The following is a 27,696-nucleotide window of genomic DNA, read 5'->3' on the forward strand; positions in this document are numbered from 1 at the left end:
ATGACGAGGATATTGGAAAGTTGATACAACACTACGACAAAACTCGAACTTGGAGTGGTTACTATGTAGCGAAGTAGGTGGAAGGTGTACCTAACTGTTGTAAATAAAACTTTTTGGTTTTCACTGTGGTTTCCACTTCGCGACCGATCGGAACTTACTTTCTGGACAACCCTCGTATGTCTATATTTTTATGTATTTCTCGTTTTCTTTGAGTACCATAATGGGACCGCAACTTAACCACGAAAAACACCGCCATAACGTAACACCATACTCCTTGCTTCACTACTGACGCTACACATTGTGGTAACTAACGTCTAGTATTAGCAAAACCCAAACCAAGCCATCCGATTGCCACAGGGGATGGCATGATTCATCACTCCAAATCGCACCTTTCCAGTGATCCTTTGTCCAGTGTCGTCACTCTTTACACCACCTCAGGTGTCAGAAATTTATGTAGCTTATGAGGAGCTGTTCGAACATTGTACATCGTTCTTTTTAACTGCCTACGTAATCGTTATTCTAGCTGAACTGTTGGTAACAGGTTTGGACTAACGAATGATTCCTTCCGCTGTTTTTATGTGATTTTTTACAACCACTGCTCGGAATGCTCATCGGCCAATGTTCATCAGTACATGAGGTCTTTCGGTCTTAGTCTAGATTTGGTCCCGCCTCTTATTACACTGACGTGTCCATCTAATGACCAAATTGCTTTACATATAAGTCTCCGGATACTTATGATGTACTGGTGATACTGAACAGTAATTCGGAAGTAGGGAATGACGTCCAAGATTGAAGCATTCATGGAAGCTGAAGTTTTATTCGAAAATCTAAGCACAATTTTGTTACTTTAATTCAATAATAGGTTCCAACAAAGGATATATTAAACTAATAGTGACGTCTCAATCCACTGGGCTTAATGAACTGCATATAGCTAATTATCAAAAGATAGTAATTAACAAATAAAATAATAATTATAAAAGACGTGAGCGATTAGGTAGCTCACGCGGGGCAATGAAACTACTGAATCTTCACATTAACACTAACAACCCTATAACAAGGTATTTTGCGACTTCACACTGTAATGGAAGCGGACATTGTGCCGTTTCTATTCAGCCATAAGATCTAGTATATTGCAATTTCTTTACTGTTTACACAAAGTTATGAATATAATTTTGTTAATTACGATTATTTAGTCACAGATTACTGATGTACGACCAAAAGTATACGAATATAACTTTTGACACATAATATTTCTATAATAATTAATCTGCACAAAATGCTTTTGTCCAACACCATTTCTAACTTTTTATGTATGTTTCAAACTTCAAAGAGAGCGTTTCCAATAAATTTGGAAGACACTAGAGTCACACTTCTTTGTATCCCGTATTTAAAAATTTGTATTAAACGACAATTGGTTCACCATTATCATTTTCCCATAATTTTCTAAGTTATTCTTTTCGTGTAGTTTGAGAACTGTTAAAACTAATTATTGTTAGTAAAATAACATTATTAAAATTTGATTTCGTTATTTTCACGCAAAAAAGTTGGCCTGTTCCTAACCAAAGTCAAACCAGCAAATATTACTGGAAACTGCATGTGTATTAAAATTGTTGGAATGTTGTTGTTGTTGTTGTGGTCTTCAGTCCTGAGACTGGTTTGATGCAGCTCTCCATGCCACTCTATCCTGTGCAAGCCTCTTCATCTCCCAGTACCTACTGCAACCTACATACTTCTGAATCTGCTTAGTGTATTCATCTCTTGGTCTCCCTCTACGATTTTTACCCTCCACGCTGCCCTCCAATGCTAAATTTGTGATCCCTTGATGCCTCAAAACATGTCCTACCAACCGATCCCTCCTTCTAGTCAAGTTGTGCCACAAACTTCTCTTCTCCCCAATCCTATTCAATACCTCCTCATTAGTTACGTGATCTACCCACCTTATCTTCAGCATTCTTCTGTAGCACCACATTTCGAAAGCTTCTATTCTCTTCTTGTCCAAACTATTTATCGTCCATGTTTCACTTCCATAAATGGCTACACTCCATGCAAATACTTTCAGAAACGACTTCCTGACACTTAAATCTATACTCGATGTTAACAAATTTCTCTTCTTCAGAAACGATTTCCTTGCCATTGCCAATCTACATTTTATATCCTCTCTACTTCGACCATCATCAGTTATTTTACTCCCTAAATAGCAAAACTCCTTTACTACTTTAAGTGTCTCATTTCCTAATCTAATCCCCTCAGCATCACCCGATTTAATTTGACTACATTCCATTATCCTCGTTTTGTTTTTGTAGATGTTCATCTTATATCCTCCTTTCAAGACACTGTCCATTCCGTTCAACCGCTCTTCCAAGTCCTTTGCTGTCTCTGACAGAATTACAATGTCATCGGCGAACCTCAAAGTTTTTACTTCTTCTCCATGAATTTTAATACCTACTCCGAATTTTTCTTTTGTTTCCTTTACTGCTTGCTCAATATACAGATTGAATAACATCGGGGAGAGGCTACAACGCTGTCTCACTCCTTTCCCAACCACTGCTTCCCTTTCATGCCCCTCGGCTCTTATAACTGCCATCTGGTTTCTGTACAAATTGTAAATAGCCTTTTGCTCCTTGTATTTTACCCCTGCCACCTTCAGAATTTGAAAGAGGGTATTCCAGTTAACGTTGTCAAAAGCTTTCTCTAAGTCTACAAATGCTAGAAACGTAGGTTTGCCTTTTCTTAATCTTTCTTCTAAGATAAGTCGTAAGGTTAGTATTCCTCACGTGTTCCAACATTTTTACGGAATCCTAACTGATCTTCCCCGAGGTCCGCTTCTACCAGTTTTTCCATTCGTCTGTAAAGAATTCGCGTTAGTATTTTGCAGCTGTGACTTATTAAACTGATAATTCGGTAATTTTCACATCTGTCAACACCTGCTTTCTTTGGGATTGGAATTATTATATTCTTCTTGAAGTCTGTGGGTATTTCGCCTGTCTCATACATCTTGCTCACCAGATGGTAGAGTTTTGTCAGGACTGGCTCTCCCAAGACCATCAGTAGTTCTAATGGAATGTTGTCTACTCCTGGGGCTTTGTTTCGACTCAGGTCTTTCAGTGCTCTGTCAAACTCTTCACGCAGTATCTTATCTCCCATTTCATCTTCATCTACATCCTCTTCCATTTCCGTAATATTGTCCTCAAGTGCATCGCCCTTGTATAAACCCTCTATATACTCCTTCCACCTTTCTGCCTTCCCTTCTTTGCTTAGAACTGGGTTGCCATCTGAGCTCTTGATATTCATACAAGTGGTTCTCTTCTCTCCAAAGGTCTCTTTAATTTTCCTGTAGGCAGTATCTATCTTACCCCTAGTGAGACAAGCCTCTACATCCTTACATTTGTCCTCTAGCCATCCCTGCTTAGCCATTTTGCACTTCCTGTCGATCTCATTTTTGAGACGTATGTATTCCTTTTTGCCTGCTTCATTTACTGCGTTTTTATATTTTCTCCTTTCATCAATTAAATTCAATATTTCTTCTGTTACCCAAGGATTACCCTTGTCTTTTTACCTACTTGATCCTCTGCTGCCTTCACTACTTCATCCCTCAGAGCCACCCATTCTTCTTCTACTGTATTTCTTTCCCCCATTCCTGTCAATTGTTCCCTTATGCTCTCCCTGAAACTCTGTACAACCTCTGGTTCTTTCAGATTATCCAGGTCCCATCTCCTTAAATTCCCACCTTTTTGCAGTTTCTTCAGTTTCAATCTGCAGTTCATAACCAATAGATTGTGGTCAAAATCCACATCTGCCCCTGGAAATGTCTTACACTTTAAAACCTGGTTCCTAAATCTCTGTCTTACCATTATATAATCTATCTGATACCTTTTAGTATCTCCAGGATTCTTCCAGGTATACAACCTTCTTTTATGATTCTTGAACCAAGTGTTAGCTATGATTAAGTTATGCTCTGTGCAAAATTCTACAAGGCGGCTTCCTCTTTCATTTCTTCCCCCCAATCCATATTCACCTACTATGTTTCATTCTCTCCCTTTTCCTACTGACGTATTCCAGTCACCCAAGACTATTAAATTTTCGTCTCCCTTCACTACCTGAATAATTTCTTTTATCTCGTCATACATTTCATCAATTTCTTCATCGCCTGCAGAGCTAGTTGGCATATAAACCTGTACTACTGTAGTAGGCATGGGCTTTGTGTCTATCTTGGCCACAATAATGCGTCCACTATGCTGTTTGTAGTAGCTAACCCGCACTCCTATTTTTTTATTCATTATTAAACCTACTCCTGCATTACCCCTATTTGATTTTATATTTATAACTCTGTAATCATCTGACCAAAAGTCTTGTTCCTCCTGCCACCGAACTTCACTAATTCCCACTATTTCTAACTTTAACCTATCCATTTCCCTTTTTAAATTTTCTAACCTACCTGCCCGATTAAGGGATCTGACATTCCACGCTCCGATCCGTAGAATGCCAGTTTTCTTTCTCCTGATAACGACGTCCTCTTGAGTAGTCCCCGCCCGGAGATCCGAATGGGGGACTATTTTACCTCCGGAATATTTTACCCAAGAGGACGCCATCATCATTTAATCATACAGTAAAGCTGCATGTCCTCGGGAAAAATTACGGCTGTAGTTTCCCCTTGCTTTCAGCCGTTCGCAGTACCAGCACAGCAAGGCCGTTTTGGTTAATGTTACAAGGCCAGATCAGTCAATCATCCAGACTGTGGCCCCTGCAACTACTGAAAAGGCTGCTGCCCCTCTTACTTCTGCCAGTACCTCGTCTCCTATCTTCTACAAGGTTCGCAGGAGAGCTTCTGTAAAGTTTGGAAGGTAGGAGACGAGGTACTGGCAGAAGTAAAGCTGTGAGTACCGGTCGTGAGTCGTGCTTCGATAGCTCAGTTGGTAGAGCACTTGCCCGCGAAAGGCAAAGGTCCCGAGTTCGAGTCTCGGTCGGGCACACAGTTTTAATCTGCCAGGAAGTTTCAATACAGTCAACTACTTGCTTCCTTCTTGGACGTTGATCGCAGTTGGACTGCGTGTCAGTTAACAACAGAAGTCGGAGTAAGCCACAAAATTGTGCTCCACTTTCAGGGGTACCACAAAATTGCAGTAAGCTGGATCCCTGTGAAATGTCCGAGAGACAAAATAGCACCACTAAGCCGTCGCACAGGATTTGTTAAGCCGGGACAAAAGGAACGCAACGACTTCCTTCGACGCATCGTCATTGTCGACGAAACACAGATGCGTTCACACATGAACCAAACTTGAAACGCCAGTCCAATGAATGGAGGCATTCCGGCTCTCCTCGTCCACAGAAAGTGTGCGCTTCACGAAGTGCTGTGGTGATGTTCATTGTGGAGAATCACACTGATGGGTTATTACTGTATCATGCTGTACCACCAAGGGTGATGGTAGACGCTGCGTACTACTGCACGTTCCTGCAACACCGTCTTCGTTCAGCACTCAGGCGAAAGAGACGGAACTTCATGGAATAGCATCCCATCATTCTGCATGACAATGCACGACGCCACACCGTTGCTGCTGTCCAGGACTTCTTGCACCGCTGGCAAAGTGGCAGTCTGGAACATCAGCCGTACTCACTCGACATGAGTCTCTGGGATTAAGATCTCTTTGCCGAAGTGAAAGAACCAATGGGAGGAATCCGGTACAACCCTAGGGGTGACATTATCCATGACATAGGGCAGTCAACACGGGACATCAACAGAAATAGACGTGCAGATAGTATACGAGGCCATCCGGACATCTGACTAAAGGTCATAAATAACGGAGGCGATTATATTGCAGATGGGTTACTATAAGTACCTCTATCAATAAAGTCATTTCAGAGAATAATAACAGTTCTCATTAGTTTCATCCAAACATTGTATCTACGAACCTGAGTTGAGATTCAAGAGGAGCAGGGAGTGAAAGAATACTCCTCGAGAAACTAACAAAATAAATTTACTGTGAAATAAAAACAAAACAATAAACAGATCAAAAACAGTCCACTCCAAAGTGTAAATCTGTGCAAATCTGCGAAATCAGTATACGTTATTGGGTAACATTCAATACCTTGTTGCTGCATCTTGTGGATTATACTGTAACATGCTTGGATTGCCCACGGTCGACACGTTGCTGATCAAGTCTTTACCACTCTTCAACGGAGGCCGTCATGTTATCCATTGTAAGACACTGAGATGGGAATTTGTACACTATCATATCAGAAGTGATGCGGAACGTGGAATTGATCAATAAGTGCCACGAGAGCCGGACCCATCAGTATGACAGAAGGTGAGGTTATTTTGTTGTCCGTGCAGAAGTACCAACAGAATGTGTCGATCAGGAGAGATTAGTGACTTTAAACATGGGCTTGTCACTGGATGTCACCTGAGTAACAGGAACGTTCCATCACCTCTAAAGATGCCCAAGTCGACTGTCGGTGATGTTATTGTGAAGTGGAAACGCGAAGGAACACAGCTAAGCCAAGAGCAGGCATACCTCACGCAGTGACGGACAACGAGCGTCAAGCAGTGCGGACGATGCTTTTACTGCGTAAGGTACAGAAACAGTTCGAAGACAATTATTGTTTGCATCAGCTAACAGTGCACTCTCATTGGTCATCAGCCGGTGTCGTTGACCACGGACAGATCTTCAGTGTTTTGTGTTTCACTTGAGCAGCTGAATTTCCCAATAGCCTACCTGCGTAATACACCAGCCCTACCCTTACTATTTTAAAATTACTAAGATCGAAATGACTCTTCAAGACATGCTGACAAACTGTACAGTTTTCGCAACTGCTCTACTGAACTATACTAAGAAAGGAGGTTTAGTTTTACCTCCATCAGGGATGAAGGTGGTTATTTCCTGTGGACGAAGGAGTACTGAAAAAGAGATTTCGGAAAAAAGTAGCTATGCAAATAAAAATAAGAAAGAACTAAAAGTGGAGAATTGAGAGGTAAGGCTAGGCAACAAGTATATGAAACTTAAAATCAACTGTCTAGCCTTTGCAGATGGTCAATTGACGCAAAAATGTATAAATAGGTGTTTAAATAGCTAGGAGAATAGAGAGAGCCTAATCTATAAGAAAGTAAAACCTTCGCATCATGCATTAATAAGATGAATATGGACTACCAACTAAATGAAAAAAAAAAAATCTACACAAAGACATCGATATCAGTAAACGCCAAAAGTTAAACACTTCTACACTGTTATTCAACTGGAGGCACAATTTACGGCAGAGACTTAAGATGTACAAGAAATGCATAATGGAGGAATATGACAGCAAAGAATGAAGGATTTCGAGAAAAATCCTTGGAGCCGTTAAAGAAAAGGGCGACTGCAGAAGGTGTCGCAACTACAAACGAAATAAGCACGTGGAGGAGGTAAGTAACACGATGCAAGAAAGAAGGATTGTCTTTCATGGCCATGTGAGACGAATGAGGCCAGAACGGATACCCAAGACGATATTAACCTAATTTCAAAATGAGAAAACCAACGGGACATTGTTCATAGGAGGTGAAAGGATCAACGACGACTATAAATTTCTCGTAAATACATCCAGGGAGCATGATCCCATTAAGGAAGAACTACGAACACATTAAGGTTTCCAGGAAGAGCCGATGATGAAGATAGGGCAGGCGTGGACACAAGAGAAAAAAGAACAACATCGAAAACGAATGCTAGAGCACTGGGCGGCAGTCAAAGCTCGGAAAAGGAGACAATAGATTGAAGTCGTTCGTAGCTGAGCGAAATTAAGAAATGAGAAAAAACGAAGTACAAGAGGCGATCAAAAAATAATACATCACTTTTTTTCTGAAAGCAGGTTGGGTTTATCCTGGATTCCAATACACCGGGACTACCGAACCCTAATTTTGAACGTAGTCTCCGTTCAATGCAATGGCGTTACTCTACCTTACTGGGAGGCGTGAACGACCAGGTGGTACCCCTCTCCTGCATCAGTAACATGCCTGTCATCCAAGCACTGCTTCCCGCGGACTGCATCATTCATTGGGCCAAACAGATGACGTCGGAAAACGTGAAATCCGGACTGTGGGGTGGATGAGGAAGAACAACACAATAAAATTTTCTCAGATCCTCTCGCGTGGGCAGACATGTGTGAGGACTTGCGTTAACATATAGGAGTTCGTTCGCATTTTTGTGACGACGAACACGCTGAATTCGTTGTTCTAATTTTCTGAGGGTAACACAATACGCTTCAGAGTTTATTGTTGCACCATGAGGGAGAACACGAAACACAATAGCCCCACGTAGTCCCACAAGACAATCGACATGACTTTGAACTTGTTCTTCGGAGGAGAGGTGGTGTGACGCCACTCCTTGGATTTCAGTTCGAAGTACTGAACCCATGTTTCATTGCCTGTGATGATGTTCGACAAAAAGGTGTTACTATCACTGTCGCAATGCGCAAGAAATTCCGCATAGGTGGTCGTTCGTTGCTCTTTACGATCTTCTGTAAGGCGACGAGAAATCCAGCGGACACCCAGTTGGTGGAGCAATGTGTCAGAACTACCAACAGAGACGTCCAGTTATGCAGCGAGGTCTCTGATTCTCATCCGTCAATCACCTCGAGTGAGTGTGTCCGCACGTTCCAACATTGCAGGTCAGCAATCATCTGGGAGTAGGCATTAGGAGTGATTTAAAATGGAATGATCATATAAAGTTGATCGTTGGTAAAGCAGATGCCAGACTGAGATTCATTGGAAGAATCCTAAGGAAATGCACTCCGAAAACAAAGGAAGTAGGTTACAGTACACTTGTTCGCCCACTGCTTGAATATTGTTAACCAGTGTGGGATCCGTACCAGTTAGGGTTGATAGAAGAGATAGAGAAGATCCAACGGAGAGCAGCGCGCTTCGTTACAGGATCATTTAGTAATCGCGAAAGCGTTACGGAGAAGATAGGTAAACTCCAGTGGAAGACTTTGCAGGAGAGACGCTCAGTAGCTCAGTACGGGCTTTTGTTGAAATTTCGAGAGCATACCTTCACCGAGGAGTCAAGCAGTATATTTCTCTCTCCTACGTACATCTCACGAAGAGACCATGAGGATAAAATCAGAGAGATTAGAGCCCACACAGAGGCATACCGACAATCTTTCTTTCCACGAACAATACGAGACTGGAATAGAAGGGAGAACCGATAGACGTACTCAAAGTACCCTCCGCCACACACCCTCAGGTGGCTTGGGAAGTATGGATGTAGATGTAGATGTAGAGGTAGACTCAGCTGTGTGCGGCCGGCCAGCACGCGGGAGCTCGGACAGGTTTGCACGACCTTGTTGCCATAATGACAGATGCCTCCCCAACGCCTCACCGTACTTTTGTTCACTGCCAGGTCCCTGTAGACATTCTGCCAGCTCCTACGAATATCTGCGATACTCTGGTTTTCCTTCCGCCAAAAGAAACTCAGTGACAGCTCTCTGTTGAGAAACATCTCCGTTACAGACGCCATTTTGATGGGTACGTATAGCGCTGCCATCTATTGGAACTTCATTAAACTACACAGACTGAAGCGGGAGTATTCCACGATGTCCTACAAGATATTCCGCATTTTTTGAACCTAAACTGGCCGAGAAAAAAATGTGTTGCGTTACTTATTGACGCCCCTCATATGCAAATCTTGAGGACTGCGGAAGAATTTTTTTGAGCAGTTATGACGTAATCGTACGGTGATCACAATTTTCCGGCGGCTGTGGAGCATGGATGGAAGGCGCCAATAGTTGCCGGGCGGCCGGCTGTGTTGTAACCGCGCTGAGTCGGCGAGACCAGCTGTCGCTTCTTGTCTGTGGGAGGCGGCCTCAACCAAGGTCATGGTCGAGACCCCGGCCGCGGACCCACTTGGCAACATTAGGAAACCTAACGAGTCCAGCACTCCCATCACACTTCTAGTCAAGCTTCTTTGATTAGAAAGTCTATCTTCGCCAGTTTTCACGATGTGAAACGCCGATGTTCTTTCTGATATTGTCGCTGTAACAGAGGTGGCAAAGCTCTGTGTCGCTCGGCCCGTAGCCGTTCGTATCTTCTTGGTGGATAATAATTTCATCAGACTTTGATCGGCAATTGGTTGACCAGTGCTGATGTAAAATTCTGACCATTGTGTCAAACGTCCTGTTTTTAAAACAGACACGTCGTCGGTGCGTCTCATGTGATACTGTTGATGATGGTGCGTTTGATGATGGCAACGTTAAGTCTAGATACACATTCTCTGCTACAGGGTCTTTAAAAATTTGTACCGTATTTTGCTGGCGATGGTACCGATCGAAAATAAAAACAGTCGTATAAATACACTGGTGTGCAAAACCTAGGCACGAAAGTGACTCACGCATGATATGTTAGTGCCATGTAACGCAGCTTGGTGAAACTTGGACCCTACATAGAAAGAACTTCTATAATGTAGTTCAGAAGGTATTTTAGAGATATACCCAATGGGACGAACAGAAATGTCACTTCTGTAGAAAGACAATAATTATACTGAAATCACCACGATTCATCATGGTCTCCTGGACATTACAAAAGCCGGGACACGGTTCTTAATAGAGTTTCTGATCACCAGGGTCGGCGATAAGTGCTCTGAAACGTGTTCCAATGCTCGCTGCGAGGTTTGTAAGGAGTTCTTGTAGTATGGTGTTCCTTTCTTCAACCAGCGCCGTTGACAATTGCTGTGTGGTCCTTAGTGCATGTGGACGCGCCGTCATTCGTCTCCCCAACGCGTTCCACATGTACTCGATGGGATTAAGGTCGGAGAATGGACGGGCCAGCTCCTTTCGCTGAATATCCTCTCGCACCTGGAGCTCCTTCTCCCTCGCTGCTTGATGTGATAGCACGTTGTCATCCATAAAAATGAAGTCAGGACCGAATGCACCCCTGAAAAGACGCACATGGGGAAGGTGTACAGAGTCAGAATAACGTTAAACCGATTAGTGCACCGTGTTCAAAAATTTGGAGATCGGTACGTCCATGCAAAATTATCCTACCGGTGGGAACGTGTAATGTATCCAGGGTCAGCCTGCTCGTTTGTGTGTGTGTGTGTGTGTCTGTGTGTCTGTGTCTGTGTGTGTGCGTCACCGTTTGGCAACTGAAGGAAGCTCCATACGTTTACAAAGACATCATGTGTCACTCTCTGAAGTGCAGCGATTGTCTATAATATCAGAGAAGCAAACATTTGCAACTAAAAGGAATGCAAAGTAGCACCAATAAAATAAATTACCAGATCGTTATGCACATTCAAAGTCAATTTCCCTTATGACTCTTGCTACAGATATTCTACGGCTACCTGTTACTAAACAGGCATTTTATTTTTAATTTTGTGCTGTTATCTACTGGCCTGTAACCCTACACAAATATCTCATACTCCACTGACATACGTGTAAATAGTGACCTTGCGATTTAGTGCATGAACCATTAGAAACGTGGCTAGCTTTTGTAGCCATAGGACTACACAATAATTACAAAAAATATGCTAATATGCAGTAAGAATGCAGAAACTCGTTAGACTAAATTGAAAAGAAATGTAACAGTCACTGAATGCGATTTTATTTATACTCTTGTTCTATTGTAGAATACAATGTATTCCCACTTGAAGAGCTACGAATCATGTACGGAACGGCAATGTATTTCATCCGAACACCTTGACTGTTTCAAAGTGCGGATAGAACGACTTGTTTTTTTCGTTCACAGATTCTTGCTACTTTTTTCTTCACTGTAAAAATCAAACAACCTGCGTGAAAAATTTGATAAAGCGAAATGCAGTGTAGTCCAAAAGTAGACCACATATGGGAAAGTCGGAAAAGGTAAGCAGTTACTTAAAAAGAACCTCTGTTATTCTCCTGATATCAGAATCTTTTGTCTGTCGAATGCATTCATGTTTCACAGATAACAACAGCTGTGCGGCATGCCCACAACGTATCAGTCACATTTGTTGTTTTTCGTGAGTGGACTATAGTACGTTGATTAAGCTCACAACATAATCCCATGAAGTAAGCATTCGGGACGTCTAGTTCAGGTCAGAACCCGTGGGCTCCTTGAAGCGGGTCATATAGAGGACTCTCCCTCGTGAGTGTCGAAATAAGCTTAGTTTCAAGTCTTTGGCGACGCTTCAGAGATACAGGAAACGTTTGTCGTTGGTCTGTAGATGGTGGAACAATAGTAAACATTCCACTAGAGAACCGACACCTGTCCCCGACTGCATAACAAAATCCGACGATGTCTGCGAGACGATTGCCCCCAGAGGCTACCGCAGACCCAGGTGATGCAGAAAACTGTGCAGTGCAATCTTAGACCAGTTGCTCCTTCTGTCTGACCTCTGACAGTCTGTACATCACAGACAGCAATCCAACAAGCGAAAATTTTATGGGGGAATCAGCAAAATTTACACTGGTCCGTGAATGAACGAGGGAATATGCTGTTCATACATTAATTCCGCTTTTTTGAAGCTATGGATTCAGATAAAACTTTGGTAGCCAAAATCGGATTTTCTCAGCTAATTTACTTACATTCTTTAGTTTACACCTGCTAAACGGCGAGAGCATAGTCATAATTTGTGTAAGAAGGATTGTTTCTTGTACAGTCCTGTGGAACAATGATCTAAATGATAATAGAGTAATAGGTCATTACATGTAATGCACACACAAAATCAGGCAGTTTATGTACGTGGAAACTAAGCTTATCTGTGAGTCACGAATGCATTTCGACAGACAAAAAATTCTGATATCAGGAGAACAATAGAAGTTCTTTTAAGTAATTGCTTGCCTCAACATGGAGACTTCCTTGTTTACCGAGGTCTTTACCATGAGGGACCAACGACGTTTATGCAGTAGTTTCTAGTGAGGAACGTGAAGCTCTTTCTGCAGAGTCCATGATCGTAACTGCATCTGACGTTGCTTTAGAACAGATAAAGTGACAAATACGAGCACAGTGTCCACGCACAGGGTGACAGTTATTGAATATTATATTGAATATTATATTGAAAGGAGGATATAAGATGAACATCAACAAAAGCAAAATGAGGATAATGGAATATTGTCAAATTAAATCGGGTGATGCTGAGGGAATTAGATTAGGAAATGAGACACTTAAAGTAGTAAAGGAGTTTTGCTATTTAGGGAGTAAAATAACTGATGATGGTCGATGTAGAGAAGATATAAAATGTAGACTGGCAATGGAAAGGAAAGCGTTTATGAAGAAGAGAAATTTGTTAACATCGAGTATAGATTTAAGTGTCAGGAAGTCGTTTCTGAAAGTATTTGTATGGAGTGTAGCCATGTATGGAAGTGAAACATGGACGATAACTAGTATGGACAAGAAGAGAATAGAAGCTTTCGAAATGTGGGGCTACAGAAGAATGCTGAAGATAAGGTGGGTAGATCACGTAACTAATGAGGAGGTATTGAATAGGATTGGGGAGAAGAGAAGTTTGTGGCACAACTTGACTAGAAGAAGGGATCGGTTGATAGGACATGTTCTGAGGCATCAAGGGATCACAAATTTAGCATTGGAGGGCAGCGTGGAGGGTAAAAATCGTAGAGGGAGACCAAGAGATGAATACACTAAGCAGATTCAGAAGGATGTAGGTTGCAGTAGGTACTGGGAGATGAAGAAGCTTGCACAGGATAGAGTAGCATGGAGAGCTGCATCAAACCAGTCTCAGGACTGAAGACCACAACACAACAACACACAATGAAAGAAAGTCGTCATAACTTCTGAACGGTATACTTTAGGACGCTGAAGCTGCAAGGTTGACCGCGGGGGATGATGGGAATTAGTAGGCGCATGCTTACACGCCTTGTTGAAGTCCACTTTCATTTGGAAGGATTCCTCAATGAGGAAAACTGGCGCATTTGGGGAACTGAGAATCCGCATATCGCGATCGAGAGGTTTCTTCATATTGAAGGGGTGACTGTGTGGTGTACAACGTCCAATTACGGAATAATCGGTGCGATATTCCTTGATGGGACGGTGAGTACCGAATGGTACGTGAAGGTTTTGGAAGTTTATCCAAAACGACCCTGATTTCGGCAAGATACTGTTTATGCAAGACAGAACAGGAGAGTGTCTGATGTCCTGTAGGAGCATTTGGGGACCGTATTCTGGCTCTGGGATACCCAGGAGCCATTGGCATGGGCCTCCATTGGCCATCATATTCTCCGGATCTGAACACATGTGACTCTTTTTTATGGGGACATTTTAAAGATAAGGTATACAGCAAAAATCTCAAAACCTTTGCTGAGCCATTAAGGAGGCCACCGACATCATCCATATTTCGACACTTCAGCGGATCATGCATAATTTCGCTATTCGTCTGCGCCACATCATCGCCAATGATGGCAGGCATATAAAGATGCCATAATCAAAAGTCGAATATGTGTAGTGAAGTTTACATGTTGAATAAAGTGTGTGCACGCCTTAGTTTGTAACTAATTTACGATTTCTTTCATATAGTTCAATAATTGTCATCCTGTATGTAAACTGTCTGATTCTGTTTGTGTGCACTACGTATGACGACCTGTTATTCTGCTATAATTTACATCATTGTTCCATTGGGTTGTACAATAAACGACCCTGCTCACAAAAATTATGACAACGTATCCTGCCGTTTAGCAGTTGTACACCAATCAGTATAAATGAACGATTTGACAAAATTTACCAAATAGTAGCAGGTATAAAGGTTTACTATCAACCCTTGACCATGGTTTCAACATGTTCTTCATAAGTACATGGACTCGTAAAATCTCATATTGACTTACTTAATTCCTTTGCCCCTATGGGGGCACAGGAAATACACAATAACTCACCATCTATCTCCGTCTTTAGCCATTTCCCTCATTTACGCCCAGGTTTTGCCAGCTCTTCTTGGTTCCCCTTCCGTTGTCCTTTTCCATGTAACTCAAGGCTTGCCTCTCATCCTTGTCCATTGAGGTTTCTATTCCAATGTATTCTTTTCGATTGCATCACCTGTCCTTATCAACCTGTACCTCAGCCATCTCCACTTTCTCTCACGTATCTGTTCTTCTATAGACATCCGGTTTGTTTTTCTCCAGAGATCCTCATTAGTTCTTTTTTCTGGCCACCAGATACTCATTAAGCGCCGGAGAGACCTATTTATGAAGCTCTGACACTGTTACGTTATATTTTTATCTACTTTCCAACTTTCACTGCCGTACAGAAGGAGAGCCTTCATATTTGTTTCAAAATACGAATTTTGATTTTGCTTGTAATGTTTCTGCTTCTCCATATTGGATACAGTCGTATGAATACGGCATTTGCCTTCTTCATGCGGTTCTTGACATTTTCTCGGACTCCACCATCTTCTGTCATCAAAAATATCCACAAACATACGTTTTGCTTATTGGTGCATTACGCTGCCACCTACTGCCAGGAACTTCATATCAGCGACCTCAGTAGTCATTACACATTGTGAAAGCGCAGAATGGGACGCTCCGTGGATCTCATGGACTTCGAACGTGGTCAGGTGATTGGGTGTCACTTGTGTTACATGTCTCTACGCGAGATTTCCACACTCCTAAACATCCCTAGGTCAAATGTTTCCGATGTGCTTGTGAAGTGAAAACGTGAAGGGACACGTACAGCACAAAAGTGTACAGGCCGACCTCATCTGTTGACTGACAGACCGCTGACAGCTGAAGAGGGTCGTAATGTGTAATAGGCAGACATCTATCCAGACCATCACACAGGAATTCCAAACTGCATCAGGATCCACTGCAAGTATTATGACAGTTAGGCGGGGGGTGAGAAAACTTGGATTTCATTGCTCAAAAGCCACACATCACGCCGTTAAATGCCAAACGACGCCTCCGTTGGTGTAGGGAGCGTAAACATTGGACAATTGAATAGTGGAAAAACGTTGTGTGGTGTGATGAATCATGGTACACAATGTGGCGATCCGATGACAGGGTGTGGGTATGGTGAATGAACGGTGAACGTCATCTACCAGCGTGTGTAGTGCCAACAGTAAAATTCGAAGGCGGTGGTGTTATGGTGTGGTCATGGTTTTCATGGAGGGGGCTTGCATCCCTTGTTGTTTTACGTGGCACTATCGCAGCACACGCCTACATTGATGTTTTACGCACCTTCTTGCTTCCCACTGTTGAAGAGCAATTCGGGGATGGCGACTGCATCTTTCATCACGATCGAGCATCTGTTCATAATGCACGACCTGTGGCGGGGTGGTTACACGACAATAACATCCCTGTAATGGACTGGCCTGCACAGAGTCCTGACCTGTATCCTATAAAACACCTTTGGGATGCCTTGGGACGCCGACTTCGTGGCGGGCCTCACCGACCAACATCTATACCTCTCCTCAGTGCAGCACTTCGTGAAGAACGGGCCGCCATTCCCCAAGAAACCTTTCAGCACCTGATTGAACGTATGACTGCGAGAGTGGAAGTTGTCATCAAGGCTGAGGGTGAGCCAATACCATACTGAATTCCAGCAATACCGATGGAGGCCGCCACAAGCTTGTAAGTCGTTTTCAGCCAGGTGTCCGGATACTTTTGATCACATAGTGTAGTTGACATGATCCACTTTGCTCTCAGATTTGTCGTCACCAATATGTGATTTTAAGTGTTACTGTGCTTCTGAAGAAGAAAATTTTACAATTGTTGAAACCGCGGTCAAAGTAAATCAGCTTTAATTTGTCAGCTCATTTTTTCAAATCACTCATTCACATTCATCGTTGCTAAACAGCAGCTATTTTCAGAATTTCACTAATCAGTGTATTTGGATTTGATCTGAAGACGGCTTGTATATAAGCCGAAACGAGTAATGAAATAAAAAAAATTGTGATCTTGACTATCAAGGATTTTTCTTAATCAGTAGGACATATCGGGTATCTCCATTATGAATACAGTCAAACAACAAGAATCCCGCTTTTGTTTACACAGTTCCATATTAATATAGTTGGAAACTGGCAACCAGTACAATTAAAGAAATGTCGTGCAAGGAAAGAAACCTGAGGTAAAAGTAGGATGCCACCACGTGGGATGAGACTACAGAGCTACGCTTTTTTACTGGTGATTTTTATTTCAATTTACTGGCTTTCGGTTCGTGTCTATTCAGCCATCTCAACAACGGAAGGACGATACGGCAGTGCATTCGAGACTATTTTCTTGCGATTGCAACTAGACGAACATAAGAATATCACAACACGTAGTGCCCGAGCGGGGTAAATCTCCAGCCCGGCCGGGAATCGAACCCAGGCCCCTAAAGTTAGCAATCTGCCACGCTGCCCAGAGCTACCGTGGCGGACATAGGTACAGACATGAGATGCTGAAATAACACGTCCATTTTTCCGATGCGTAATTGGATCTGTATTCCTCTTGGTGGACGATAATTTTCGGCCATATGGAGTTTTTAATGTTGATGCATTCCTTATAGTTGAAGATAGCCACCGCATGGCCATATGTTCGGATACGAATCCTTTACAGCATTTCCGGAAGATATTTGGGAACCCAGCAACCTACGCCAAGGACTTCTTCAGAGCTCCACATTCTCAGAAACGGTATCAGCTAATAACAGCGCTCTTGAATTTCCTTACAAAGATCGTGCCGATCACTGCCAAATACATGAAAGAAGAAGGATTCAAATTGTTCAAATGGCTCTAAGCACTATGGGACTTAACATCTCAGGTCATCAGTCCCGTAGACTTAGAACTATTTAAACCTAAGTAACCTAAGGACATCACACACATCCATGCCCGAGGCAGGATTCGAACCTGCGACCGTAGCAGCAGCGCGGTTCCGGGCTGACGCGCCTAGAACCGCTCGGTGACAGCCGCGGGCTAAAGAAGAAGGGAAGATTAGGGTTTATCGTCCCGTCGACGATGACATCATTAGTGACGAATCACAAATTTGGATGGGTTAAGAAGAGGGAAAGAAATCGGTCAAGTCCTTTCAAAGGAACTAATCTGGCATTTGTCTCATGCGATTTAGGCAAATCACGGAAAACTAAAGTCTGGATTATCGGTTTGAACTGTCGTCCTCCAGAATTCGAGTGCAGTGTGCTAACCACTGCGCCAGCTCGTTCGGTTCACGCAACTGTGGCAGCTGCAATATACTTATTCTCTAGTAAATGTTTCTTTGTTAGAAATACGTCCCGAAAATGACAGATTCCACGTTTCTTTGTTGTTACGAAGATTTTCTGATTTCGGTTGCTTATTTCACGTCGTTCCTCGACTACAGATTTTCTTATTACACGCGCACATGGGCACTGTACCGGTATGTCTTGTGCTTAACCTTCTTCTGTAGCTCTTCCAACCGAGCGAGGTGGCGCAGTGGCTAGCACACTAGAGTCGTATTCGGGAGGACGACGGTTCAATCCCGCGTCCGGCCATCCTGATTTAGGTTTTCCGTGATTTTCCTAAATTGCTCCAGGCAAATGCCGGGATGGTTCCTTTGAAAGGGCACGGCCGGCTTCCTTCCCCGTCCTTCCCTAATTCGATGAGACCGATGACCTCGCTGTCTGGTCTCCTCCCCCAAAACAATCCAATGTTCCAGCTGATACTTTAGAAAGTATGCCATTTTCTCTCAGCTGGCCGCAGTGACCGAGCGGTTCTAGGCGCTACAGTCTGGAACCGCGCTACCGCTACGGTCGCAGTTTCGAATCTTGCCTCGTGCATGGATGTGTGTGATGTCCATAGGTTAGATATGTTTAAGTAGTTCTAAGTTCTAGTGGACTGATGACCTCAGAAGTTAAGTCCCATAGTGCTCAGAGCCATTTGATCCATTTTTTTTTTCTCATTTACGATTAACACTGGAACACTAGCGCATAAAAAAGGGGTCACAGGAGTGATGTCTGGGTTTGTCATCATTGAGATCTTGCCCAAACAGTTTGATGTATACAGAAATCCCTCAGGAGTCCTCAGCAACATTTAGTTTTCTTGCGTTATAGAACGACAGGTAAAGATGTAAGGCAGTTGGGTATAAACAGAGTTGTAAAACTGCAACAAGCTACCGTCGACTGTCATACGTTAAGTGTAGACTATGGTAGGTATTTAGCAGCTTTGGTCGGTTAAGGTCGCACCTTCATTACTTGTACATTACGTGCGTTGCATACCTGCTGGGCGTTGCCTCATAACGACCGTTTTCTTCACGAGTGTGATGAGTCTCTTACTAGATTTCCCTAAAAATTGAAAGCAGAGAACTCTCTAGAAACTGAGTGAGGATATACAAAGTTCTGGGTAGCCTACAGAACATTTTAGTTCTACATAGTTTCCCTCCTGTCTGTCACTTGAAAGTAATCAGTTTTTATGGCAAAATTGAACTTGTCAGCATGTAATTTAGGTTTTATTGGAAAATTGTTGATCTGTAACCTGAAGCAGAGGAATGTTGTCCTTAACATAAAGAAAGCAATACAGATTTATCATATAGCGCTAGAAAGCGCAATATCTTCAACGAAAAGGTAAAATAAAAAACCACAAAACAAAAGTGTATCAATCATTGCTTCAATACTTCGTCGAACTTATATGAAATATGCATATGTTATGCATAAACAACTTTTACAGGTGTCATAAGTAACACGTAACTCTTGCCTTTGATCATGATGAACATTCTATTGCCGGCCGCTGTGACCGAGCGGTTCGAGGCCGGAACCACGCGGCTGCTAAGGTCGCCTGCCTCCTGCCTCGGGCATGGATGTGTGTGATGTTGGGTTGGGTTGTTTTTGGGGGGAGGAGACCAGACAGCGAGGTCATCGGTCTCATCGAAGTAGGGAAGGACGGGGAAGGAAGTCGGCCGTGCCCTTTCAAAGGAACCATCCCGGCATTTGCCTGGAGCGATTTAGGGAAATCACGGCCTAAATCAGGATGGCCGGACGCGGGACTGAACCATCGTCCTCCCGAATGCGAGTCCAGTGTGCTAACCACTGCGCCACCTCGCTCGGTGTGTGTGATGTCCTTAGGTTAGTTAGGTTTAAGTAGTTCTAAGTTCTAGGGGACTGATCTCAGCTGTTAAGTCCCATAGTGCTCAGAGCCATTTGAACCATTTTTGAACATTCTATTCAGTACAAAATAACAACAATAATTACGTATTTTTTATGTTTATGCATGTAAGCTATGCTTTCATCAAAAGTGATTGCTTTGCTTACATAAAAGCGCAGAAGTTACGCGATTAAATAATTTTTATTACTCGTAAAATGCAATTTGTATTCTGTAAGGATATAAAATACACAGTGGTGTAACACTGAATGATTTGCGATTCTAAGCACGTACAAAACAAACAACGAAACAAAGGAAAGTCGTCGTCTCCCTGTTTCTCTCTCACACAGTCCTTTATGATTCTTTCCCTACCAATGCTGCTAATAGTACCGGTAATCGCACCATTTACTACGTCATTTATGTAGTGTCCCAAAGCTACCGATCCGTAGTCTTGGTAGAGCGCATATCTAGGTGGAGCTATTGTAAAGAAATAAACAATTATGAAGTACCTTTCGCTATATTAGGTCCCTTCAAGTTATCACGTTTAGTAATAACACACGACTACTGCATAAGATATTATTTTTGTGTACCACGGTTAACATGTACTTCTTATTTAGTAACCACGTCGAATAGAAGCTGAGTCGCAATGTGAGGTGATAAAACAGTTTAGCTATCCTTTTTTTCTCTACGAATTGCAATAGTTCCATGGTAAAAGGTCACCAAGAGCCTGCAGAGTTGTATGGATTAACCGTGCTTGGTTTATTGTTGTTAGCTGCTTCAAATGATCGTTCCTGTCATATCTCTGAACACTGGCTAGTCCTCCTAAGACACCCTGTACTAAGAACGGTCGCTAAAAGCGTGTAGACAAAAGAAAATCTCGAAGAAAGCATTTTTTTACATTCTCAAAAATAATTGCTGTAGCAGACCATTTTATCCAGCCGGAACACACGAAAGTCAAGCTTTTCTTACAGAAGTTCGAAGGCGACACATGCAGCCACAACAATATGCTATCAACAACACCCTAATCAGCTCGAAAACAAAAGCTGTAAATTGTGTTGATCACAGATTACAAAATAAATGCGAATCAGAAACATAGAGATTCTGGAAGGTATGTAACTAGAAGCTTGATTTCGAAGTAGTTAGATCGAACGACATTCTTCTACACTAACAGACATCTCAGAAATTAACTGGAAATTGCAATACAACGAAGAACTTGCAACAAAATGCTTAAAGTTCCCCCACGAATGGCTTATATTGACACACATGAGTAACTACGAAATAGCACATTATTAAATTACTGTTATCAATGTTTGCTGAAGCTGTCACGAGGTATGATAAGGTTGTCTACACTTCGTGGCATCGAATCAAATAGGCTTACACCGAATCCGGCTGGAAATTATCGGAACGTTATCCCATTGACACACAAATTTAAGTTCTATTGAATAACATATGAAGGTCATGAACTGACTGACGAAATCGAGCACATGAGGCATATTCTGTTGTTAATGAGAAACGCAGTATATCGTCCACCGTGAAAGCCTTGAACATTAGGTCTACATATGCATGGGACCCATTAGAATACAGCTTCAAGTATATGCTTCAGCACGGCTACACTTTTCAGATGTACAAGTTCCGTAATCGTTATGACACCATCTGTAGTCTGCGTTGGTTTCTTTGATTTAACGGGAGGTGTATTTACGCATGGACCCAAAGTATATGCACATGCATGCAGGGCAGTAGTATGCCTAGACGAACTTTAGTGGCTCTATCAAATATCGTACCAAAAGTCGAGATGGGGTTGTGCGATTCCAAACCGCAGATGTGTAAACAAACACCCCATACTAATGTTGCATTTCCTGTCCTAAAACTGTCAGGACGTTTCATCTTGTTCAATCATCGTATTCATACGATTGCCCGTGATACATTGTATTTTGTCCAAGTTGTTCGCAGGCTTTGCTCTCGTCTATTGTAAGGCTGCCATGGCAGAAGACTGTAGACGAATGCATGAAAGCTTGCAGAGGATAGACAAATGCTGTAAGGAGTGGCAATTGACGCTGAACGTAAGTAAATATAACATATTGAACATGTATAGGTGATGATATCCGTTACTGTTCGAATACACTATTGTTGATGACCCGAACTAGAAGAATCTTAACGAAATGTAATTCGTTGAACTAACAACTTCATTATTGCTTACCTGTCGGTAAAAGATTTTATCAACAGAAGAAATAGAGAAGATCGAATGAAGAGAGGGTTGTTTCGTCACATGATTGTTTAGTAAGCGCGAGAGCGTTGCAGTAATGCTCAACAAATTCCAGAGGCAGGCGCTGCAAGAGAGGAGTTGTGCATCACGGAGAGGTTTACTGTTGAAATTCCGAGAGCAAACTCGGGCAACATATTACTTCCTCTCGAAAACGTATTGTGAAATGACCACAACGAAAATTTAGAGAAATAAGACGTTATTCGGGAGTTTCTCCCGTACGATTCACGAAGAGAACAGGAAAGGCAGGAAATTATACTGCGGTGCAAAAGCCATAGGACAGCGATATGCGCCGGCCGGAGTGGCCGAGCAGTTCTAGGCGCTACAGTCTGGAACCGCGCGACCGCTACGGTCGCACGTTCGAATCCTGCCTCGGGCATGGATGTGTGTGCTGTCCTTAGGTTAGTTAGGTTTAAGTAGTTCTAAGTTCTACGGGACTGATGACCTCAGAAGTTAAGTCCCATAGTGCTCAGATCCATTTTTTTGAACAGCGATATGCAGATATACAGATGGCGGTAGTATCTCGAACACGAGGTAAAACGCGGCAGTGGTCTGGCGGAACTGTCACGTGTAACCCGGATGGTTCATGTGAAAAGGTTTCCGACACGATTATGGCCGCGCGATGGGAATTAACAGACTTTGAACGCGGAATGGTATTTGGTGCTAGAAGGAAGGGACATTCCGTTTCGTAAATTATTAGGGAATTCAATATTCCGAGATTAACAGTGTCAAGGGTGTCCCGAGAAGACCAAATTTCAGGCATTACCTCTCACCACGGCCAACGCAGTGGCCGACGGCCTTCACTTATCGACCGAAAGCAGCGGCGTTTGCATAGAGTTGTCAGTGCTAAAAGACAAGAAACACTGTGTTGAATAACCGCAGAAACCAATGTTGCGTTTTTGTGAGGTAAGTGATTCATGAAAGGTATAGGTTATTGTTAGTCAGGGCCATTCTTTTGTAGGGATTATTGAAAGTCAGCCCGCAGCTCGTGGTCGTGCCGCAGCGGTCTCGCTTCCCGCGCCTGGGTTCCCGGGTTCGATTCCCGGCGGGGTCAGGGATTTGCTCTGCCTCGTGATGACTGGGTGTTGTGTGATGTCCTTACGTTGGTTTGGTTTAAGTAGTCCTAAGTTCTAGGGGACTGATGACCATAGATGTTAAGTCCCATAGCGCTCATTAAAAAAAAATTAAGTCAGATTGCGTTGCGCTAAAAATATTGTGTGTCAGTTTCGTGATGATCAGAATAAGTAAAGTTCTGCTCAGCTGTTTGAAAAACAAATAACGTAAGGGGTTTATCAGCGGAGCAATTCACTAATTTTTCTAAGGGGACGTTTCAACGTTTTTAGTCTTCTCGCTTTTACTGCTATGTATCTCCCGACTACATAGGGAAACGTTGTTGGTGGACGCTTCTACTTTCGGAAGCACCACTTTTGGATCGACAGGCTGATGACCTCTTTGTCTGGCCGGCGGGAGTGGCCGAGCGGTTCTAGGCGCTACAGTCTGGAACCGCGCGACCGCTACGGTCGCAGGTTCGAATCCTGCCTCGGGCATGGATGTGTGTGATGTCCTTAGGTTAGTTAGGTTTAAGTAGTTCTAAGTTCCAGGGGACTGATGACCTCAGATGTTTAGTCACATAGTGCTCATAGCCATTTGAACCAAATCAATGTGCGATCTACGACGAACGTATTCGTTAGAAGAGTGCGGCAAAATATAGGGTTAATGGGCTACGGCAGCAGACAACCGACGCTAGTGCCTTTGCTAACAACACGACATCTCCTACGGTGACTCTTCTGGTCTCATGACCATATCGGTTGGACCCTAGGTTTCAGTTGGCAACAGCTGATGGTAGGGTGCGAGTGTGGCGCAGACATCACGAACCCGTAGGGCCACGTTGTCAACAAGGTGCTGTGCAAGCTGGTGGTAGCTTCATAATGGTGTGCACTATGTTCACAGGCAATGAACTGAGTCCTCTGGTTCGGCTGCAACTACCATTGATTGTAAATGGTTAAGTTCGCCTACTTGGAAACCATTTGCAGCGATTCAAAGACTTCATGATCCCAAACAACGATGGAATTTCCATGGGTGACGGTGGGCCTTGTCACAGGGACACAATTGTTCGTGATTGGTTTGAAGAAAATTCTGGTCAATTCGAGCAAATGATTTGGCCACCCAGATCTCCCTACCCGGATCCCGTAGAACATTTATGGGAGATAATCGAAAGGTCAGTTTGTGCACAGAATCCTGCACTGGCAACACTTTTGCAATTACAGACGGCTATAGAGGCAGCATGGTTCGTTATTTCTGACTTGTTGAGTCCGTGCTACGCCGAGTTGCTGCACTTCACCGGGTAAAAGAAGGTGCGACACGATATTAGGAGGCATCCCATGACTTCTGTCACCTCATTGTACAATAATACACGATGTAACCTCGTTACGTACCGTGGCTTGTGGAGTGCATATGTAGATGTATATATAGATGTAAGAAGCAGATGTAGACGTTGAGACAGCTCTTTGACACACAAATCATTTCCATTGAACACCCTCATACTAACGCTCAGTGCCAAAGTGTGGTAGTAAATGAGAGTCCAGTCGTAATACAAATCCAAGTCAACAAACTAAGACCAGTTAACACTCTCAGTTTACTTTTCAGTTTCGTCGTCATACATGAAAACACTTCAGCGGTTTTATTGAAGACGCGAGGATCTTGCGGTTGAGCCAAGATGACCCCCTGTCTATATCAGCAACATTCAGTATCGACCTGACACACAAGTAATTATAAAATACACTCCTGGAAATTGAAATAAGAACACCGTGAATTCATTGTCCCAGGAAGGGGAAACTTTATTGACACATTCCTGGGGTCAGATACATCACATGATCACACTGACAGAACCACAGGCACATAGACACAGGCAACAGAGCATGCACAATGTCGGCACTAGTACAGTGTATATCCACCTTTCGCAGCAATGCAGGCTGCTATTCTCCCATGGAGACGATCGTAGAGATGCTGGATGTAGTCCTGTGGAACGGCTTGCCATGCCATTTCCACCTGGCGCCTCAGTTGGACCAGCGTTCGTGCTGGACGTGCAGACCGCGTGAGACGACGCTTCATCCAGTCCCAAACATGCTCAATGGGGGACAGATCCGGAGATCTTGCTGGCCAGGGTAGTTGCCTTACACCTTCTAGAGCACGTTGGATGGCACGGGATACATGCGGACGTGCATTGTCCTGTTGGAACAGCAAGTTCCCTAACCGGTCTAGGAATGGTAGAACGATGGGTTCGATGACGGTTTGGATGTACCGTGCACTATTCAGTGTCCCCTCGACGATCACCAGTGGTGTACGGCCAGTGTAGGAGATCGCTCCCCACACCATGATGCCGGGTGTTGGCCCTGTGTGCCTCGGTCGTATGCAGTCCTGATTGTGGCGCTCACCTGCACGGCGCCAAACACGCATACGACCATCATTGGCACCAAGACAGAAGCGACTCTCATCGCTGAAGACGACACGTCTCCATTCGTCCCTCCATTCACGCCTGTCGCGACACCACTGGAGGCGGGCTGCACGATGTTGGGGCGTGAGCGGAAGACGGCCTAACGGTGTGCGGGACCGTAGCCCAGCTTCATGGAGACGGTTGCGAATGGTCCTCGCCGATACCCCAGGAGCAACAGTGTCCCTAATTTGCTGGGAAGTGACGGTGCGGTCCCCTACGGCACTGCGTAGGATCCTACGGTCTTGGCGTGCATCCGTGCGTCGCTGCGGTCCGGTCCCAGGTCGACGGGCACGTGCACCTTCCGCCGACCACTGGCGACAACATCGATGTACTGTGGAGACTTCACGCCCCACGTGTTGAGCAATTCGGCGGTACGTCCACCCGGCCGCCCGCATGCCCACTATACGCCCTCGCTCAAAGTCCGTCAACTGCACATACGGTTCACGTCCACGCTGCCGCGGCGTGCTACCAGTGTTAAAGACTGCGATGGAGCTCCGTATGCCACGGCAAACTGGCTGACACTGACGGCGGCGGTGCACAAATGCTGCGCAGCTAGCGCCATTCGACGGCCAACACCGCGGTTCCTGGTGTGTCCGCTGTGCCGTGCGTGTGATCATTGCTTGTACAGCCCTCTCGCAGTGTCCGGAGCAAGTATGGTGGGTCTGACACACCGGTGTCAATGTGTTCTTTTTTCCATTTCCAGGAGTGTAGTTCTACATACATCGCTACGCAAACGCTTCCTTCGGCCGGCCGAAGTGGCCGTGCGGTTAAAGGCGCTGCAGTCTGGAACCGCAAGACCGCTACGGTCGCAGGTTCGAATCCTGCCTCGGGCATGGATGTTTGTGATGTCCTTAGGTTAGTTAGGTTTAACTAGTTCTAAGTTCTAGGGGACTAATGACCTCAGCAGTTGAGTCCCATAGTGCTCAGAGCCATTTGAACCATTTGAACCAAACGCTTCCTTCAAACTTTTCCGTGCAATCACACTCTTCAGCTGTATGTATTCAAGTGCCTCCTGTAAGTTTCTCAAAGACTTCTACTCGCCTTCCTTATGGTCGACGTCCTTCTCTTTTATTACCTCCAGAAAATAAACTTCTTGGTTTAAATAATGAAAACTGCACCAGTTGCTTATTTTTTGCTGCTTAGCACAACGCGTTTCGTGAATTTCTTCTCATTTTCAAATGCGTTTGTTTACGTGAATATGTTTGGTTATGTTTGCTTGTGTGATTTTCTGCCTCTCTTGCGACTTTTCTCCTCAATTACGAGATTTGAAACTTAAATAGTGGCAACTATTTATTCACAACCGATACAAAAGAGATACATGTTTGCACCTGTTACTGTCTTTCAAAGTAGTCACCAGCGTTGTGTAGAACCCGTTGCCAGCTATGTGGAAGGCGTAGCATACTGTTAGCAGAGCCTGTTCTCTTGATAGTGCCTGTCCAATTTCTGAAGCGAATGCCACGAAGTGTTTCCTTCATCTTCGGAATCATATCAAAGTCACAAGGACTTAAGTTCGGGGAGTATGGTGGATAGCACAGTACGTCCCAGTCCCATCGACCGAACAGAGCAGCCACAGCTTGCGTTGTATGCGCCCGCGCATTGTCGTGCAAAATGATGGGTGGGTTGCGCAGAAAGTGTCGCGGCTTCTTCCACAAAGCTGGTCGTACGTGATGCTCCAAAAACGAATAGCAATACTGTGCACTGACAGTGGCATTCGCTTCAGAACTGTTCCAGAGATTCGACAGGCAGGTGACCGCTTCATTCGTACCATCAACAGAATAGGCTCTGCTAACGGTATACTACGCCTTCCACAGGTGCAAACATGTAACTCTTTTCTATCGGTTATGAATAAATAGTTACCACTACTTAAGCTCCAACCCCCGTATATAGAATATCACACATGCAAATCATCACTTACACTGTTTGCTTACAAAACTTGCATATTTGTAGTACTGTAAACAGTGTAAGTGATGATTTGCGTGTGTGAT

The 27,696-nt window shown here is 43.8% G+C and overlaps 1 protein-coding gene and 1 non-coding gene across 3 annotated transcripts in view; one reads left to right on the plus strand and one right to left on the minus strand.

Moving 5' to 3' along the window:
- Positions 1-27,696, minus strand: part of LOC126259363 (uncharacterized transporter slc-17.2-like) — a 531,434-nt gene that overhangs the window by 313,728 nt on the left and 190,010 nt on the right. The window lies entirely within an intron of this gene.
- On the plus strand, positions 4,895-4,969 carry Trnas-cga (transfer RNA serine (anticodon CGA)). Its single transcript has one exon. It is a non-coding gene; the product is annotated as a tRNA-Ser (tRNA).

The sequence above is a fragment of the Schistocerca nitens genome, chromosome 5, assembly GCF_023898315.1.
Source record: "Schistocerca nitens isolate TAMUIC-IGC-003100 chromosome 5, iqSchNite1.1, whole genome shotgun sequence".
Classification (NCBI taxonomy): domain Eukaryota; kingdom Metazoa; phylum Arthropoda; class Insecta; order Orthoptera; family Acrididae; genus Schistocerca; species Schistocerca nitens.